The sequence below is a fragment of the Crocodylus siamensis genome, chromosome 8, assembly GCF_052110815.1.
Source record: "Crocodylus siamensis isolate JL-2025a chromosome 8, ASM5211081v1, whole genome shotgun sequence".
NCBI classification, from domain to species: Eukaryota; Metazoa; Chordata; order Crocodylia; family Crocodylidae; genus Crocodylus; species Crocodylus siamensis.
Genome location: NC_143402.1, coordinates 77421094 through 77435614, shown reverse-complemented (window position 1 = coordinate 77435614; position 14521 = coordinate 77421094). Strand labels below are relative to the sequence as shown.

General features: G+C 51.4%; 1 long non-coding RNA gene across 1 annotated transcript in view; it reads left to right on the top strand.

Annotated features, from left to right (window-relative positions):
* The first annotated feature begins 1727 nt into the window (after positions 1–1727).
* Positions 1728–14521, top strand: part of LOC149859099 (uncharacterized) — a 128566-nt gene continuing 115772 nt past the window's right edge. The window contains exon 1 of the long non-coding RNA XR_016443763.1: positions 1728–1879. This is a non-coding gene — a long non-coding RNA (uncharacterized LOC149859099). The remainder of the gene's footprint in view (positions 1880–14521) is intronic.

Genomic DNA, 14521 nt, shown 5'->3' with positions numbered 1-14521 from the left:
ACCGGGTTTTAGAGCACTAACTACCATGTGCGCGGAGCCGAATTGGACGCCCTCCATCCCCTGGGCTGCCCTGCGCCGCGGCGCCAGGCGCCTGGAGGAGCGCTGCGGCGATGCCGTGGGGTCGGGCGCGGATTGCCGGGAGGCGATGCCCAGCCGTCCCGGGCCCAGAGGCCAGCAGCTGCGACGTCCGTGATGGGCTGGGGCGTTCCTGCAACGGAGGAGAGCAGAGCTGCTAGGCCCCCGCCGCCTTTCCTCCCCTTGGGACCCGACTAGACCAGTCCCAGCTGAATAGTCATAAACCACGACGCGTCTAGCAGAGGGGCTTCGAAGGCCTTCTGCCACATGCCCGATAAAGGGGTGCAGCCCAGTCCGAAGCGCCCTGGTGTCAAGGGGAGTTTTCTGACCGACTTCCCTGGGCTTCTGGTCCCAGCCAGGGAAGACAAGCAGATCCTGGGGGTTCACGATACAGACGTAGCCTCCTCTCTGGCGCCATGAACTGTGCCCCCGCGAGCTGGCATCTCCCCAGCTGACCTCGGGCTGGCGTTTGGCTGCTTGCTGCAGATTGCGGGAAGTAGTGATTTTGCTCCTGTTGCACCCGCCATCGGTCCCTTCTGCACCGCTGGATCCCGCGGCACTCGGAAGCCGGGTGATGCCCACGACGCTGTGCGTTAGGGCGGATGTCTCCCTTTCCCTTCCCTTCTCTCCTTGGCGCCTACAGATTTCAGCGCCGACCTTGCAATTTGTAAAATCCCTCTGCCGACCCACGCGGCTGCAGGACAGCCCCGGCTTGTCGCCGCAGGATTTTGGTCGGCTTCGGGAGCGCGTTTTGGCGGTCGCGTGCATGCTGCCCTGTGCCTCCTGGCTGGGAATGGAGGCCAGGGCCCCGCAGGGCGCTACAGCAAGCTCCAAAATGCCGATGAGCTGACAAGCAGGTCGGCAAGGAAGGGTTTGAAGGCTGTTGCTTGTTCTTCCCCGTTTGCCCGGAAAGAAGCAAATTCCCTTCCCCTGGGAAAACCTCGGCTCCATCCCCGGGCCGTGTTTGGGGCCCATCTTCAGTTAGCAGAAGCCAAACCCTCTGGCTCCAACGAGGGCAGGTTGGAGAGCCGATGCCTTGCCCCTTTGCACCGGAGCACGGGGGTTTCTTCGCGCTGCGCCGGCTGCCCAACATTAGACGTGTGCTTCTAACAGCAAAACATTTCTGAAATTTAGGCTTCGTTTTCCCTGGTCTAATTTAATGTGCCAGACATGTCTCGCCCTAATTAAAACCAGCAAGGAGGACCAGACCGGGTTCCAGCTTTGGAGGCTGTAAAAATTCAAGGACAGTTTTATGTTGAGCAAATTAAAAAGGAGGTAAAAAAAAATTGTTGAAAAATTAAACGCTAATTACTTTTTCTTTTTCTTTCTCTCTCTTTTTTTTTTTTAACCCTGGCCGAGCTCTTTTGGCAGCGGGGCTGCGAGCGAGATGTCAGAGCAGCGAAGGTCATGCTTTGCGGCCGTAAATCATGTTGAGCAAATGTTCCCTTGCTTTCTTGCAGCGTAACTCATCTGCTGTCAATTAGCCTAAATCACGTTTTTTCAATTAAACAGGCTTAGAGGCTCAGAGGAGAAGTCTGGTAGCAAGCGGGAGGGAGCGGGGGAAGGGCCGAAGCCTGGTTGCAGGCAGCAAAGTGGAAATATCTTTTTAAAAGGTGTTACCCCATTTTAGTGTTTTCCATATAAAACGCGGTATTATTGTCTGCACTGTGGGGAGCAATAAGAGATGGAAACTGCGTGGAGGGGGAGATCCTGGGAAGCCAAGGTGGATGAAATGGCGAGCGCTGAGCTGCGGCAGTGAGACCCGTGGCCGTGTCCTTCCCCGTATAGCATGAGTGGGGCACAGGTGGGTACCAGTTCTCCTACGGGGCTCCAGGGCTGTGGGTCTGGGCCCTTGCTGATGCTGCAGCATTTGATGAAGGGATTTGCCTTTCTGGGCAGTGGCCCGTCTCACTGTCTTGCTTGTCAGGCACTTAACACAGTGGGGTCTTAGGCCGCGCGGGGCTTCAAGGTGCATCCTCAATACAAGCAGCTCCTAGTGAAACAAGATTCATATTATTTCTGGACATCATCTTAGATACCCAGGTTTTCTTTATGAACTAGCCCTGCGGGATATAGAGAGATGCAATGCAGAGTATAGAGAGATGCGATGCAGAAGTATCAAGCCTTTGATATAGAGAGATGCGATGCAGAAGTATCAAGCCTTTGATATAGAGAGATGCGATGCGGAATATAGAGATGCAATGCAGAAGTATCAAGCCAGCGTCCAGGAATTGAGCAAGTCTAATCCTACGGGGCTGCCTCAAAACAGGGTCTAGAAAGACTCTAGGCTGGGAAGTTTGAAGGAGGGGGCATCTCTATCTCATTAAATTCACTTGCAATTAAATTTTTAATTAAATTTTTGAGGCTCTCGTGAAAAACTCCAGCCTCAATTCTCTCTTGAATTCTCTTAATGCTTGGGATCCTTTCTACAGGACCTCAGCTGTTTCACATATCAGCTCACAGAAGACTTTTCCATATTGGCCTTCAAGGAATAGAGTGGAGGGGAAGAGCTGTGGCCTATCCAGCTCTTCTTTCTCCCACATAATGATTTCCAGTGGCAGATGTGGTTAAACCTGTTGTGTCCTGGCTACCAAAGGAATAGCATCTCACTTGTGCTCCTTGGGATTTAATCAGCTCGTCATTTCTACAACCCAGGGGTGGGCATAGATTCAGAGATTATCCGGGGCCAGAAGGGACCTTGTCGATCATGGGGTCCAGCCCCCTGCACTAGGCAGGAAAAGCCACCTGGGGTCAAGTGACCACAGCGGTGGCTGTCCAGTCTCCTTTAGAAGACTTCCAGGGTATGCGACTGCACCAGCCCTGGAGGGGGTTTATTGCACAGTCCAGACACCCTGACTGAAGGAGTTTTTCCTGGTATTAAGCCTGAAGCCGCTTTGCAGGCGTTTGTACCCGTTGCTCCTGGTCTTGCCCGGGGTGCCCTGGTGAACAGCTGTTCACCGAGCCCTTGATGCACTCCTCTGATGCAGCGGGAGGCTGCTACCGAGTCCCCTCTCAGCCTGCTCTTCTGTAGGCTGAAGTCTTTGCTGAAACGCGGCGCGCAGAACTGGACGCGGTACTCCCGCTGCGGTCTCACCAGCACGGAGGACAGCGGGCGTATCGCTGCCTTAGTTTTGCATGAGATGCAACGGTTGATGCATGCCAGAGTGCCACCGCCTCGCCCTGCCAGCTCGTGCTCAGGCGATGGTTGATCATTACCCCTAGGTCCCTTTGGGCCGGGGTGCAAGTCAACTTGTTGCCACCGCACCTGCAGGTATGCCGGGGGCTGTTTGCACCCAGATGGAGCACCTTACACTTCTGAGCGCCGAACTTCATCTGGGTCTGCCCAGCTCTCCCAGCCTATCCAGGGCCACCTGTATCTGCAACCTCTCTTCTGGCATGGCCGTGCTCCCCCATAACTTGGCCAGCTTGCTCATGTTGTGTTTGCACCACATTTTCCTGCTTCTTCTCCTTTGCCTTGCAGTCTCGTTTGTTCCTTCTGGTTTTCTCTCTGTGCCTTTCATGGGGTTCTGGAAAATTGTGTCTTGGAAGGAAAATGGGCCATACGCATATGTAAAGGGGGCATGAAGAAAGGAGGTATTTTGCGTGGAGCCCTTTCCTTCGTTGCCCTGTGCCTTGGGGGAGAAAAAAATGTTTCTGGGATGGGAAGGAGATGCCCAGTGGTGGATGGAGTTTGGAGAGGTGGATCTAGCTGTGGGAGGAGGATCAGCTGAGGCGTGTGTGGCCTGCTGATTAGTGTTTTAGTTTATTAAAGAGATAACTCTTCTCCCCTCCTTCCTCCTTGCTTCTTAACTGCAGTCTGGAGCAGGCTCCCCATGCAAACAGCCTTCCCTAGAGGAGGTGCTGCGACTGCAGCTGAGAAGCAGCCCTCTCTGAAAGGCAAGGAGTGCCAAATGCTGAGAGCACAGGGTGCTCACCGAACAAGCCAGGGCCTTAAAAAAAAAAAAAAAAAAGACCTTGCAAGTATTTGCCTGTTAAATTTGCAGTTTCATCTCTCTTCAGCTTATGCCTGTCTTAGTTATTTATTGCCAGGCTTTGTAGGAGGTGATGAGTTTCCCGTGGTCTTTTTGGGCACTGCTTTCCCTTCCTGTCCTCATCAAAGAGCACACAGCAACTGCAGATGCTTCCTCTCTGCCTGAAGAAGGGTGTTTGCACCCGAAAGCTTGTGAAGAAGAATTTTTCCAACTATTTTAGTTGGTCTCATAAAAGAGATTGCATTTATGCAAAAAACCTTGTCTGCCTATATCCTCATCAAAGCAATGCGAGCCATTTCCTCCATGAAGCAGCCTGCCAGCTCTCTGCACACCACAGCAAGCTGGGCCGGACTCTCGGGGCTTTGCGAGGTCCCCCCATCTGGGGTTTGAAGTGCTGGTGGATGATTACCTGCCTTGAAAGGAAAAGGTCAGGGCTCTCCATTCTGGCACCATCATTGTGCAACGAGCTCTTGCAGGCTATCCTGCTGGGAAAAGCAAGCTGCTTGTTGTGCGTGCTGTACCTTGGAGGTTGACTTCCCGTGCCTAGCAGGGTGTGTGCACAGCGCCGGTGGGGAAATGCAGCCGGTATCATTTTCCAGATGACGGCTTCCGCCACTCTCCATGTGTTGGGATGTGTTGCAATTGTAGTGACGATGCCCTGTTTATGTGGAATATTTGGACTTGTCCAAATGCCACCAAAGAGCATCTGATCCATGTGCTGTAGGAGACCAGGATACTTAAAAGCACAATGAAATGAGTACAGCTGACCTTAAAAGTACAACAAAATGAATATCCAACTAAAACGAGTTCTTCAGTGCAATCCCCTATCAGTGCCCCTGGCAGCACCAAAGGCCACACAACAGCTCTCCTCACCCTGACCTTAATAAAACAATAAAAAGGTTCAGAGCATCCTGAAGAGTGAAGGTTTGAGCTGCTCTTGAGCAGAAGACAGCGAGGGGCTATGTCCAAAGATTATTTAATAGTCTTGCATTTAATACCTGGAGGATGGGACATATTTGAGCTTTGCCAGAATACTAGCACTGGTTGGGGAGTGACAGAAAATCACTTCTCCACAATTATTGTTGCTTTATGCTAGCAGATACCTTCATAGAGATGCATGTATACCAGCAAAAACCTTGTGCCTTGTACAGGGAGCTGTTTCAAGCTGTACAGTTAAAAAACAAACGAACAAACAGAAAAAGCAAAGCAAAAACCCTAATTGACCACTATAATCGGTACTCCTGCTCTTAGAGATTCCCAGGATCTCTCTAACCCATGATGTAGTTATACCAGCACACCTGAAAAGTCGATTAACTCTAGCTGGGGTTGTGATTCCTGTCCTGCAGGTTACAACCCATCCAGCTCGCTGTCAAGGAAGTGTAATGAATCTGGGCCTCAGATCATTTCAGCTGGATGCAAGCAAGACATGGTGTTTGAAAGGCTTTGTGTCTTATTAACCACCAAAGCCACAAGCCAGCCAAAGTTTCAGGGGGGTGCTATTATCAATTGGGAGATCCAAGAGGATATTAGTAGATCCAAAAAAGTGACCCCGCAACCCCGCTGCTCTTTTTCTCCGTATTTGTTTGCAAAATAATTCTTATTCCTTTGGGTGTTTTTCTGCACCTCTACCCCAAAATACCGGATTATGAAAGAATACGTGCAACCAACTTGCAGTTCTGGCAGTTTATAACCCAACATGAATGTCCATGCTCAGTCATGTAGCCCTACAAGTATAATCACGTGCGCGTGTGAAATTAGAGGTGAAATCCAAATGAGGGCTCTGGAAATGGTCTGAGAGCTCACCTTCCGTGTGGGGCTTGTTTTTTGTAAGCTGTGAATAAAATGATGACTTCCTTGGTTTGTGCCCCTTGACTAGACGGGCAGAAGGCTAAGGGACCCCCCACCCTTCCTGCCAACCTCCGCAGACATTAGAATTTCTTTGGGGAACAGCAAGGCTGGGGAGAAAAAGTATAAATCTGATTTAATTGCAATGCCACAACCTGCATGGCCCCAGCCACTCCGGGGTTTTAATCTGATTTGCAAAGTGGAGGGGGGGTCGCAGCGGCGGATGCTGCTGGCTTTAATGCCTGTTGCACATGATAGGCTTAGGGGAGAGCCAGGCGCCGGCTATCACAGCGTCCTCCAGCTGGGAAGGATCTGGAGAGCCGTGTCGCAGCCTGGCCAGGCACGGGTGGCAGCTTGCAGGGAGGTGAAATGAAGGGAACTAATTCCTCAGCTTTCTGCTGAGCTTGGCAGTCAGCGGCCTCTAGCTGTGCGTGAGCATCCAGGGTTCAGATGCTCAGTGCAGTGGACTGTGCTTTGGGTCCCTATGTCTTTTGAACTGAGCTCCCGCAGGGAGATGGGAAAACCCATGGGTGAACAAATGGCTTGTCAGACAGGCATGTTGTACAGCAAGCTAGATGAGCTACCTGGAGGGAAAAGCCTGTAGTCAGAAAGGCTGTCACCAGACACAGGTCCTGCGGCAACACCCAGGGCCCCAGCCCCGGTGAAACCCAAGGAAAGGAGGTGGCACTGGCTTTTCAAATATGTGCTTTGGGACCTGTTTCTGGAGTGGGGCTGAACCAAGCCCCGGGCTTCTGGATCCAAATACCTCAGCTCAGGTCCATCTTTAGTAACAAATTGTTCTCTGCAAATATGCTCAGCAGGGCTCTTTGTCCCGGAGCGTAGCAGACTGCCTGTGGCTTTTATTTGGTTTTGCTAGGCAAAGGGGACTAGAAAGTCAAACAGGACCTTAGTTCAGGGAACTCCTAACCAACTGCTTGGATGACATGAACACAGTCACGCAGAGGCATGCGTCATCAGCGCGGGGGACTCATCCCTGCAACAAAGGTCGATCTCTCACCCCATGCCCCCATGTCATGGGGCCTAGCAAAATGCACAAAGCAACCAGCTTCCTTTGAGGAAAGGCGTCCAAGCCTGGAAACAGTGGGCTAATTAACTCCCCTAATGACCAGCAGCACACGAACCTGGTCCAGGTGCTTCTGGTCCAGGAGGTAGCTTGTGGTAACTGCCCGAAATGGAAGCCACGTTCACACAGCACCAGGTAGTGGCACGGTGGGCATATGTACACACCACGTTTTTTGCCCTTTCATTCGCTGCAACCGCGTGTCTATTTCCAGATGCTTTAAAAGTCTTTCTTATGCATTGAAGTAAGGTGTGCCCTCTCAGCAGACAGTGTGGGATGCTGTTTTGCACCCTGGGAGTAGGGGCTTTGGCCAGTCTGGGCCCATTTTTACAAATTCACAACAAAATGTCTGTGTTTCCTTGTTCTCCAGCACACCCCTGATTTCAGACCTGTCTCGAGACATTTGGGACAGACAGGATCTTCCAGGTGCTACTGCCGTGGACATGATAATTGGTCTGACTTTCCAGGCAATACACAGCCACTCAGCTCTGTAGCCTGGAGAGCTAAATCAGGTCGAGGCTGATGAGAAACTTCCCTTTTCCTTCCCTGCATGGACGGTTATCTTTACTTTGTGGGTTGCATTTATTTCAAGGCTGGCATTGCAGATATTTTGGGCAGAGGAAGGGATGGGGAGCAGCTGCAGCTAGTGAGCGTTGTTTCCCACGTGGAGCTCCACTGGAGACATCTAATAGAGCCCCTGCCCACAGGCTGAGCCCCTGGTAACACACGGGATGTGCACGTGCTCGGTCTCGCTCCCTGCTACCAGGATACAAAAAGTGGGAGAAAGAGAGAGAGCTGCAGAGACTCACGTGAAGCCTCCCTGAACCCACTGGTCTCTGCAAGGGGCATCCAACCCCATCAGAAGCACAAGCATCTTGCTGTAGTATTGCAGGGCCTAATATATTCTGGACTAGGACTAGATCCCTTGTCCAGTCTTCCCACACCTCCTGCTGCTCAGCCACCCGGTTGCTATTGCTCTCTGTCATCTGTGGGTAAAAGGAGGCCTGCAGCAGCTGGACGCCGGGCGGAGGTGTCACCGCCCACCCCGTCTGAGGCTTTGGCAACACCATGGGAGCAAACACACCCTCCTGGGGGCGGAGGGGAGGCCAGGGCCAAGCCCAGATTCTGCGAAGTAAGGGCTGGCAAGAGGCAGCGGGATAAGGGCAGGCGTGTAGGAGGAGGCTACAAATCCTGGTGAGGGATCTGGTGCAAGATGATGCACTGACAGCTTTGGAGCCCAGCGGCTTCCCTCCGCGGGTCCCCCAGCCTTTGATGTGCAGCGTTTGCTTGGCCGCCGACATCCTCTGCTACCAACGCCTGTTTGACGTTGCATCCCTCATTTGAGGGTGTTTTCCCCTTCCGCAGAAACTCCCATCGCAGCGGCCGTCTGCATCGTGCTCACCAGGCTCAAGCCGCTCGCTCTCTCCACTTGGCCGTGTTTCATCTTGGCCCGCGCTGCCTCTGAGCTGTGCGTGGGTCAGTGGCGTGCAGGGCCTAGTGACAGCAGCCCGTCTCCATGCTGGGGGGGCGAGCTGATCATCTACGACCGGGTTTTCAGGAATAAAGGTGGACTTGTCCTTAGTAACACACCAAAGCAGCTTGTCCCAGCAAGTTGGCTCTTGCGGTGGGGAACAACTATTCACCGCCCAGTTGTATCCTTCGAGGAGCAGGCGCTTCCTTGTCTTCTCGACACATCTCGCAGCTCGGGGGGGTCCACCGAGAAAGCCGCAGTAAGAAGGGGCATGGTATTTGAGTCCAGCCCTGTGCAAATCTCCTAGAGTGGTTTGCATCTTCATTGCAAGGGCAAAGCAAAGCTGGACTTTCTTCTGAGGTCACGCAGCAGCCGTGCGAGAGTCTCAGCTCTGGCAGCGTGCAGAGCACGCATGCAAGCACCCGAGGCAGGAAGCCGTGTCTTTTGGCTGCAGCCAAAAGTATCTGCCATTTGGGAAGCAGTAATTTTGGAGGGAGCCCAGCCAGTGGACCTCAGGGCAGAATGGGTCTGCTAATTGCCTGGCAGTTGCTATTAGCTTTACCCACCCTTGTGGTGTTGACATCTTTGCCCAAACCGAGTGCCTCTCCACACCTGTTGGCATCTCCCCAGCTGTTCATTTGAAAAAAAGAAAAGAAAAGAAACAACCCTCTGGAGTCTTTTCATCCTCCGTCATTGAGGTTTCTCTCCGGTGCCCTGCCCTCTTCTCCTGGCTTTCCTTTCCCAGCTCTCTGTTGGCAAGTCGTGACTTTCTGCCGTAACAATATCTGTGCAGAGACAAGCTAGCATTAGTGCTCAGATGCGAGTCTTGTGCAGTGTTTCCCTGATCACTCGCTCGAATCCAGGTTGCTCCTGGCTAATACTCCAAGTCGTCTCCAAGGGGGCAACAATCCTGAGTCAGGTCCCAGGACACTTAGCTAATAGCTGTGAGATGAAAAACAACAGCAGCAACAATAAAACCCATATTGAAGGTGCTTGGTATTGAATTATTGGCCTTTAAGCCATGAGGCTGGGCTTGTTTCATGTTTTCAGGCTTTCCTCTGCTACTGGGAGGGGGCAGAAGCTTTTGTGCCTGAAAAGAAAGCTGACGTGTTCACGTCTCCACGTGACTCCAGAAACTGGGGCTTTCTTAAACACACAAACACCTAAAGCTGGCAGCTCCTTGTTTCAGGAACCAAGTCTCACACCAGCCTCTTGCACAGGGGAGACTCTTCTCTTTGCTGGGTACCACAGCCACATCTATCACCCGAGAGGAGAAGATGCTGGGAGGATGTGGCGTGGGATATTTTTGCACTGCTGTATTGCAACCAAGGCGATGCTCAGCAGAGATCTGCTTCTCTGCACTAAGACTTCCTAACTTTTTTAGCTTCAGCTTTGCGCATAATAGAAACTAGCTTGGGAATCGCGAGCCAGGCGCCTTCACTTAGAGAAGGAAGCATTTAGGGGCAGCCAGAGGCCCGAATTCAGCCGTGGAGTACCCTGGATATAGTGATGTACCCAGGCCCAACAGTAACATGGATCACCAGCGCTGGTTTATAAACTGGAGCCATCTTAGGTGTCGTAGTTTCACTAAGGAATCACTAATGTAGCCTGGTGCAGGATTTCTAAAGGGAAGGGGGCTGGGAGCTTTGGCCTCTTCAGAAGCATCAGGTTTTGAGTCATCAGGATGCAGCGGTCAAATCTGGGGTGCTGGTTGTAGCCATGCTGGTCTAAAGACATAGGCAGACAAGGGTCTTTGGGTAAATCCGATATCTTTTATTACACCAACTCAAGTAGTCGGAAAAATTCTTCTTTGCGAGCTTTTGGGCAGACGTCTCCGTTTTCTCACCTGGGAAACAATGGATAATTTCACCTCTCCCTCCCACGCCATCACCACTGAAAAGTGGTTTAGGATGAAGAGCGCTTAGTGCTGGCACTTTGTGGGTATATATTTACTCATCAGATGGAAATGTCTTTAACATGTCTCTGCATTGGATGGATCCCTACCAGGAAACAAGCTTTCCTTAGTCTCCGTTGAGAGCCCTGCGAAGCAGAGACTTCCTGCATGGACACGGTCACCATCTGCTTTAATTGTGCATTGTTGCAAACACTTCTATTTGAAGAAACCAGCCCCTCATTCCTGTGCAAGTCCCAGACCCTCTTTCTTACAAAAGGCGTGTTGTGTCTCTTACCTTTTTCACATGCCCTTTAATTTTCGGCGTGCAGAGCTCGCTATGTAATCTCAAGGCGGGGGGAGCTTTCAGAGAGCTCTCACTCAATAACTCAGCCCGGCCTCCAGCCCTAGCGAGGTATTTTACACACTGCTAAGGCAGATAATTAATCATTCCTCAAGAATGAGAGGCTTTTTTCCCTCCTCCTTTTTAAGAAAAACAGAGTATTTCCAGGACCCCAATTTTCCTGGACTACGAGGTGGTGTGTTGCCTAACTGAAAAGGCCTCGAAGATGGAGAGGCCAGGCTAGATCACCTACGGGAGAGCGAGCGTAAGGAGTGACGGAGCGAGGCATTTGAGACCGCACAGCAGTGGCAGGACTCTCTTGCCAGGGCACGTGGGCTGTCCCCTCCTTATGCTTGGGTTGATGCACATTTTTTTTGTTAGCTGTGGGATATCCAAAGAAAACGGTTAAAATGCACCGGTGTGCATCTGGGTGAGAGGGTGTTTTAACTGCAAAATGCAGGCAGCAGCCCTGCAAGTAAGCAGAGCTGGGTCTAATCCCTCCTGGCAGCTAAGAGAGATTTCTTTTCACCCCCTTTCCTCAAAACACCCTTCCTCCCTCAGCCAGCGACAAGGTGGCTTCTCCCTGAAGTCACTGGTTGATTTATTCCTCCAGGAGACGCGGCGGCTCACCCAGAAATGCTGTTGGGAAACTCTCCGAGTGGGGATTTCTGGCCTGGGAGATGCTGGAGGTTAGATGGGACCGGGGTGTTTCTGTGCACCTATTGCCACGGTACGCGGGGGAGTCCTCTGTAACCTGGAGCTGTGTATGGTGCAAAGGGGCACTTATTTCTGAATGGAAAGGGAGGCACAGGTGTCCAAGCCCCTCTGTTGACCCAAGTTGTTGGCCACCATGGAGGAACGAATGCAGTGCCGTTCTGTCTCTGAGCAGGAAAGTGCTTTCTGATCTGTTTTGGTATTTTCATTTCTCCCGTTCCTTCCTCCTTCGTTGCCACCTGTCCGTGAACCGAGGTGGAGCCTCGGAGGTGAAAGGCTCCGTCTCCTGGTAACTCGCCCTGTTTATTTCTGTGTGCAACGGCTGCAGCGACTCCCAGGCGAGACCCGCGGTGAGCCTGGCCCTTCCCCAAGCTACGCGGGCACTCCCATTGACATCAGGCGATCCTAGGAACCATCCACCTGGCTTTTTTCTGAAAAAAATCTCCTTTAGTGAATGTGTCTGGTTAGCTCCTTGGGGGACAAGGTGGCTTGTGGTGCCGTTTACCTGACGCCGTCTCGCCCGTCCTGCCGGGGTGTCCGCAGGGAGGCAACGGCGCAGAAGGGCCCTTCTTCACCTGTTACTGTCACCCCTCTGACCCTCGCCTCTCCAGCTTGTGCTCCCCTTTTCTTATTTCCAAGAATAACCCAGGATCCAGAAGAAGGAGGAGAGCTTTTTAGGAGAGCTGCTGGTATTGGACCTGGCTCATAGGACTAATGGGGGAAGTTAGAGAAGCAGAAGTTGACTTTAAAACCTGATAGCATTAAGACTCCTTTGAGCACAGGCACAGATAATTTCCAGGGCTCTGCCTTCATGTTGAAAATGTAATATTTTTTATTAGACCAACTGAGTAGTCGGAAAAAAAGTTCTTAGCACACTTTTGGGCACAATCGCCCTTCTTCAACCAAAAACCCTGCTTTCGCATTCTCATTCTCCCAGCTCGGAGCTTCAGGAAACCCGTCAGGTTACCCCAGTTGTCTTGCAGACCTAAAAAAAAAAAGACCTTATATTCAAAACCAAGGCAAGAGATTCATCAGGTCTTCATTGCTGGCTTTGTCCACCTCTGTTGAAGTCAATAGCAGTCTTTCAGCTGGGCTTGAGATGGGACCAGTAGCCACGGAGTCACTTGCAGCTATGATGAACGGACTGAATACTTGTTACTCTAATCCTTCCTTGAGGGAAAATTTTGGGAATGTAACTAGAGAGAATAAAAGGCTATGAAGACAGAAATTGTTGCCTATAAGAGTGGCAAGTCCGGGGTGTTTATAATCCCTGTTAGTTGTGGGCATGGCGCTGGCTGTTGGCATCACGGGGAGATTTCTCACCTTGCACAGGCTTCTACCCGTACGGAAACCTGTTCCTCCTTTGAGCAGCCAGTGATGTAAACCCAGTGTCCCTAAAGCTACGACTCAAAAGATACAACTGCAAAGGAAAAATGTGCACAACAGATCTGGCTGCTTAGTGAGAAATTTTAGATGGAGACGTGGATCTGGGGACCCGCTCATTTGTGCTTGCTATTTGTGTTGCACGGCATCTGCGCGTGTGGGTGCTAACTTGAATACCAGCTCACTTAATTGCATTTTATGCACTTATCATTGCCCTGACTGTTTAAACAAAGTACCCGACATCCCTCGCTTCCTATCCTAAACTGCTACATCCTTGCACAGCGTGGTCCTTCTGGTACCCCCTGCCCATCTAAAAAAAATCGGTGGGAGGTTGATGTTGGGTCTACAAGACTCAGAAATCCAGTATATGATTTATTGATTTAGCGGCTGGTAACCAGACACCAGTTCTTCAGGTAAATGCAAGCCTAGTTTTTATTCATGTATCTCCTTGAACTTGACACTGTGGCTGGCTTAATTAAAATTCATTGTGCATGGGAATGAGAGTGGACTGCAGAGGTTCGGGTTTGGGAAGGATCATCCAGGCAGAAGGGTGCTGGGCCTCAGAAAACCCCTGTATCAATTCCCAACTCTGCTGCAAACTTTCTTCCTCTCTCCGTGCCTTGCTCCCCATCCGTAAAATGGAGATAATTGCATTTCCCTAGATCTCAGGGGTGTTGCATTGTAGACTGCAAGGCTCTTGGAGACTCCTGCAAGAGGTGCCATCTAAGTGCTGCAGATAGAAAACAGGGATCTCGAGTGGCAAGCCCTGCTGTGCTGATGGAGGAGATGACTCTAGCAAAGCACATTTGGCTTTGCTTGGTGAGGAATGTGAAACTTTGCCTAGAACCAGAACTGGGAGCAGGTTGATGGGAAACCAGTCCTGACCAACCGGCTTCCAAAAAGGGGAGGTTTCAACAGGCAAAGATGATCCTGGTTTAATGCAACGAAGGCGTGAGGACTGGATAGCAGGCGAGATGCTCCCACAGCGTGTGTGCAGTGTTTGCAAGCCCACAATGCTGGCATGGCTGAGCAATGACATGGTTACAAAAAGAGGTGAGATGATCCCTTCTACCTTCTCTCCCCACAAAATAAAGAGGAAGGAAAAAGGTTCCTTGTGTGGCAAGATGCTGCCTGCAGCCTGCACTGGCATCTGCACTGCTAAGCAAAGCTTCGTGTTGTCAGGGACGTCTTCTTTTTAAGTCTTTAGAAGCAAGCGCTGAGCCTGGATCCCATCAGTTGAGCTCCCTCCCGCTGGAAAAGCTCTGGGTTGTATCCAGCCCAGCTGCATTTTCTGGGCAACCGCATTACTGAAAGCTTTGCAACGTTGAGTGCATCCTTGAACATTGGCTAGATGCTGCAGTTGGTTCCTCGTACCTTTTCCCCAGAGGCTGAAGGATTAAAGGGTCCCGTGCCAATGCATATCGAGTCCTGGGGCTTGCCAAAAGAGTACTGCAATGCTTTTTTTCCTTCCCAAGTCTCCAGAGCTGCATCTTAGTTCAGTCAGTTGAACTGAGCAGTTGGAATTGAATCGGACGCTTGATTTCCTGCCTGCTCCAGGGACGCAAAAAACTTGGTTTTATTTGATTATCTGTCTCCAGTGATGGCGCCGACAGCCTACGGCCGTGCGAGGTGGCACAGTTCTCAGCTGCAGGAGTTGCTCCGCGGAGGGATGCATGGCCGATAATGTTGCCAGGGTGTCTTGAGGACAGCGGGATTATCGTTTGAT